This window comes from Emys orbicularis, chromosome 12 (assembly GCF_028017835.1).
Source record: "Emys orbicularis isolate rEmyOrb1 chromosome 12, rEmyOrb1.hap1, whole genome shotgun sequence".
Classification (NCBI taxonomy): domain Eukaryota; kingdom Metazoa; phylum Chordata; order Testudines; family Emydidae; genus Emys; species Emys orbicularis.
This window is the reverse complement of record NC_088694.1, coordinates 40,244,580-40,249,587: the sequence shown is the minus strand read 5'-3', so window position 1 is coordinate 40,249,587 and position 5,008 is coordinate 40,244,580. Positions and strand designations below refer to the sequence as shown.

Here is a 5,008-nt window from a genome sequence, read left to right as displayed (position 1 = left end):
CCCAGTTTCTCAAAGGTATTTAGATGCCTAACTCCCATTGACTTCAGTGGGAGCTAGGGATCTAAGTGTCTATGTGTATCTTTGACATCTAAATGTCTTTGGAAACCTAGTCCTCCATCCACTAACCTCAGGAGCATATCTTCATCTTCATTTACTCCTTCAATGGAGTAGGAGTAGCCAGTTACATAGGGGTTGTTTCCAGTGCACTCAATTTGTGGATTTAGGCTTGGATGTGAGGAGTCTCACCCATGTGTGCACACACTTTTGGTCCACTGCCTGACCCTTTGGTAACTAATAGTATCGGTTCACCATCTTGGTGTGGGATGGGATTTGGGAAGGACCCCATTATCTTTGAACCTGCCATGTACATAACCAGTGACACCAGTGAAGGGTCATCCTTTAGATGGGAAAATGTTTATTCAGCTTGTCAAAAGGAATTTTCAAAGGGACTAACTGGATGCTGAATTTCAATGGAATTTGGTGCCCCTTTGAAAATCCCAGCAGCTGTTTCCCAGGGGCAAACCCAACTCTTCCTGGGGGCCCCAGTCATGCATTCATGGACCAGGACCCCAATTTTTCTACATGCTGTACAAATACAGACCAAAACAGCAGTCCCTACCCCAAACAGCTTACAATCTCAGTAAGGCGACATGATATCTACAGTTTAAAAAGTATATAAGAAAAGGCAGAAAATCTCTGGAGTCATTAGGCAAGACGTAATTGTCTTATTCAGATGAGTAACATCATTGACTTACATTTGATGTATATGCATTGGCTTGGTGGAATTTGATGGATAATATCAATGTTTTCTCTTAAGCATTTCTTTTTCTTTAGATTGATTTAAATTTTCACAATTTTGGGAAATTATGGGCAAGCAAACAATTATTTAATGACAATAGACATTGAGATTCAATATGTTAAGCTTCATAAACCATTAAAGCAAAAATTTTCAACCTCTCATATCAAAATATGCACATTAAATATTCTTAAGTCAACAAATTGCACCAGTTTTTACTATTCATTCAGTAGTCCATTTGTAACAAACCTAATTCAAAAGTCTAAACCACTGTATTTTGACTCTAATAAGTGGTCAGGCCACATTTTTCTTACTTTGTCTATCTATAATTTCTATGGTTATCAATGGAAATATGTTTTCATCAATTTGTGTATATAGTGAGCTCGATATTTACCAATGTTTATGGATAAAAATCTAATCCTTCCAAACCTATGTACACAGTATTGAAAATGTGAGGTTTACCAACAGCTAGCTCCAATATGTTTTATTGTTGTTTAGGTTGCAATTTTGAAAGGCACTTAAGAGAACTGGGCTCACAAATCCCATCAGAATGAGACTTTCAGGCCTAACTCCCATAGGGTATGTCTTCACTAGTGGCCAAATCAACGGGAAGCGATCGATCCAGTGGGGATCGATTTATCGCGTCTAATCTAGATGCGATAAATCGATCCCCAAGCGCTCTCCCGTCAACTCCTGTACTCCAGCTTGGCAAGAGGTGCAGGCAGAGTCGACAGGGGAGCAGCAGCAGTCAACTCACTGTAGGGAAGACACCGCAGTAAGTAGATCTAAGTACGTCAACTTCAGCTATGTTATTCACGTAGCTGAAGTTGCGTAACTTAGATCGATCCTCCCCCCAGTGTAGACCAGGCCTTAGGCTCATTTAAAAGTGCCAATCTGATTTTAGCACCTTAATACCTTTGAGGAGTTGGGCCATAGACCCTTGTCAAAAGGATGTAAGCGAGAGAGAGAGGTCAGATCATGTAAAAGTTTGTTAAACCACATCATGTAAAAGTTTGTTAAACCACATGCGGGGAGGGATCACTCAGTGGTTTGAGCATTGGACTGCTAAACCCAGGGTTGTGAGTTCAATGCTTGAGGGGGCCATTTAGGGAACTAGGGTAAAAATCTGTCTGGGGATTGGTCTTGCTTTGAGCAGGGGGTTGGACTAGATGACCTCCTGAGGTCCCTTCCAACCCTGATATTCTATGATCAGGATTACATCAATGTGACAAAGCATTATCACAGCTTTGCAGTCATGTCCAAGTCTTCTCCAAGTTTTCAGACAATCTGATCATCATTTTCTGGAATATAAGCAAAGTGATGCCAATGCATGTGGAGATTAGCCAAAGGTGCCAGAGTGCTAAATGTCAGAAGCAACTATCTGGATAAAATGGAGAAATATCTCCTATCAGACTTCTTTACACACAAACAATGAGGACATTATCCTCATTGTAAATACAGTCTGTAGTGAGGCAGTGTGACCTCCTTTCAAGCCAGATGGGGAGAAACCACCCTCCGTGCCTAAGTGGGCAGAGCTAGGTCTTCCTCACCCCTCCAACCAGAAGTACGCAACCAGGTCAGGAAGTGTAAAGGGCAGGGCCTCCTGTTCAGTTGGTGCTGGGACAACAACGTAGGCCGATGGATCCTGCCCACTCTTGGCTGCTGAACCTGCTGCTGTGCCCAGTGATGCCCTGCCTTCCAGGGAACTTGATTCTGCCATGGACCCACTGGGACTGCCATGGGCCACCTACCCAGAAGAGACGGAGGACACCCCGCTGACCCAGGTACACCCCAAGGTGAGGGGAGTAAGTGGCCCAGGGAGAGTCAACCTTAGTCTGGCTACAGCTCTGCCTGAGGCATGGTCAGCGTGTTGCAGTTGGGATCCCCGCTGACCCAGTGACGGACCGCTTCACCACTCTTAGGGCCCTGGGTCGGGGTCTGGTGGAGTAGGGTGAGCCCAGACCCCACCTGCCACTCCACTGCTCAGGTGGCAGCCTCCACTCGCCGGGCCCAGTGGCCTGTGTTCATCGGCCATCCACTGGAGCTAGGACACCCAACACCTGGAGTTTACTCAGGCTCTGCAATAAGGATCCTGAACTAATTGACTACTGGGTTTGCTCTGTCTCTGTATCAAGAGGCCAGGGCCAATTGACCACAGTGTTTGTACAGTCCCTGCTTAAAGGGCCCAAGGGCTGTAGACTCTTGACTGTTCAGCCCCCACCTCAGAGAAAGGACATACGGGACCCTGTGGGAACCTGTTTTTGCCTATGGGCAGAAGCTAACTGCCTATCAGATAATTCAATCCTGTTAGGCCAATCAGGATACTAACACCTAAATTCTAATTTCCTCCAAATACTAGGCCACGCTCCCGGTGGCATAGTGAGGCGGTGTGGCCTCCCTCCAACCTGGGGGGGGGGGGGAATGACCACCACCCAACTACACGTCCCCTTTCTGTCATTCCAGCAGTGTAAAGGGGTCTTCAAGAGCTTGAAAAATTAGTGTTATACCCACTTTAAGGCCCATTTACACTGCCAAAAGGGTCCAGAATTGCCTTATTGTGAATGAGAAGCAGGCCCATGTAATATAGTTTCCAAACAGTGGGCCAAATTCTGTATTATTATTATTATTATTATTATTATAACCAGATAAATGTATTTAATAGTGGTATGTTTTGATGTTTCACTTGATTTTCCCTTGCTGCCTGCCTAAATTAATGATATCCAGGCCATTGAACAGTCATGTCATGTCCTACTGAAAGCCTTTATCAAGACTTCCTTGACATCTTTGTTTCTTAGAGTGTAAACGAAAGGGTTAAGCAATGGTGTCACAATAGTATTGAAGACGGAGACAATTTTGTTAATTTCCAGCCAGGTCTGTTTAGAAGGCTTGACATACAGAAAGATGGCGCAGCTGTACAACATAACCATAATGTTGAGATGGGCAGAGCAAGTGGAAAAGGCCTTTTCCTGGCCTTGGGCAGATGGGATTCTCATGATGGTGGAGATGATGTAAATGTAGGAGCCAAGGGTGACCGCACAGGACCCCAGAACGACAATAAAGGAAAGAGCAATGTACACCATTTCAACAAGGTCTGTGTCTGTGCAGGAAAGCGCTATCCAAGAATCTATGTCACAGAAGAAATGGTTGATGACTGTAGGGCCACAGAAGGACAACCTGGTGATCAGAAACACCGGCATAGAAATAGCCAGGAAACCACCTACCCAGGAGCCAAGGGCCAAATGAGTGGACAAGGTGCTGTTCATGATGGAGTGCTAGCGCAATGGGTGGCATATGGCGAAATAGCGATCATAGGCCATGACTGCCAGGAGTAGAAATTCAGTGCAGCCTAGGGAAAAAACAAAGTACATCTGCAGGAGGCAGCTGGGGAAGGAGATAATTTTGCTTTGTGACATGAGATTGGCAAGAATTTTGGGAATGTAGGCTGTGGTGACCCAGATCTCCAGGAAGGAGAGATTGCAGAGGAAGGCATACATAGGGGTGCGGAGGCAACGGTGGGTCCACACTAAGGATATGATGGTGGTGTTTCCTGTGAATGTTAGGAGGTACATTTACAAGAATATTATGAAGAGTGAGATCTGCAAATACCGAGAGCTAGGGAACCCAAGCAGAATAAATTCCTTCACATTGGTTTGATTTCCCTTCACCATTGGGGCCAGGTGGTGTACCTGCCAAAATACATGAAACTGTTAAGGGAAGACAAAGAAATACATAGGTGATATTGTTAGATCCATGTCATTGCTGATAGACAATGAACTGAGCAGTCACATATATATCAGGATGCTGAACAGAACTTGTATGGTGTAGTGCACATTTATAGAATCATAGAAGATTAGGGTTGGAAGAGACCTCAGGCGGTCATCTAGTCCAACCCTCTGCTCAAAGCTCTCAATGGGAGCCCGGAGCCCTCAGCATATTGTTGGCTCAGAGCATTAGACAGAGATGGGCACCCATTCTACTCCCAGACCTGGAAACAGAACCCTGATTCCCTATTCCTTTGTCTGAGCTATTAGAATACACTCCTCATCCAGAGCCTGAAACAGCACCCAAGAGTCCTACATTTCATATATTTTCAAAAAAGACTACTGATTTGGGGTGCCTCTGTTTTGGGATGTCTGCTTTGAGACATCTTAAAGGGGCCTGCCTCTAAGTGTGCAACTTGGTCCCCAACCCTAACACCGAAAAGGACAATCC

General features: G+C 45.0%; 1 pseudogene; it reads right to left on the bottom strand.

The window, feature by feature from the left end:
* Positions 1 to 3,537: 3,537 nt before the first annotated feature.
* Positions 3,538 to 4,464, bottom strand: LOC135887104 (olfactory receptor 6F1-like; annotated as a pseudogene).
* Between the last annotated feature and the right edge of the window lie 544 nt (positions 4,465 to 5,008).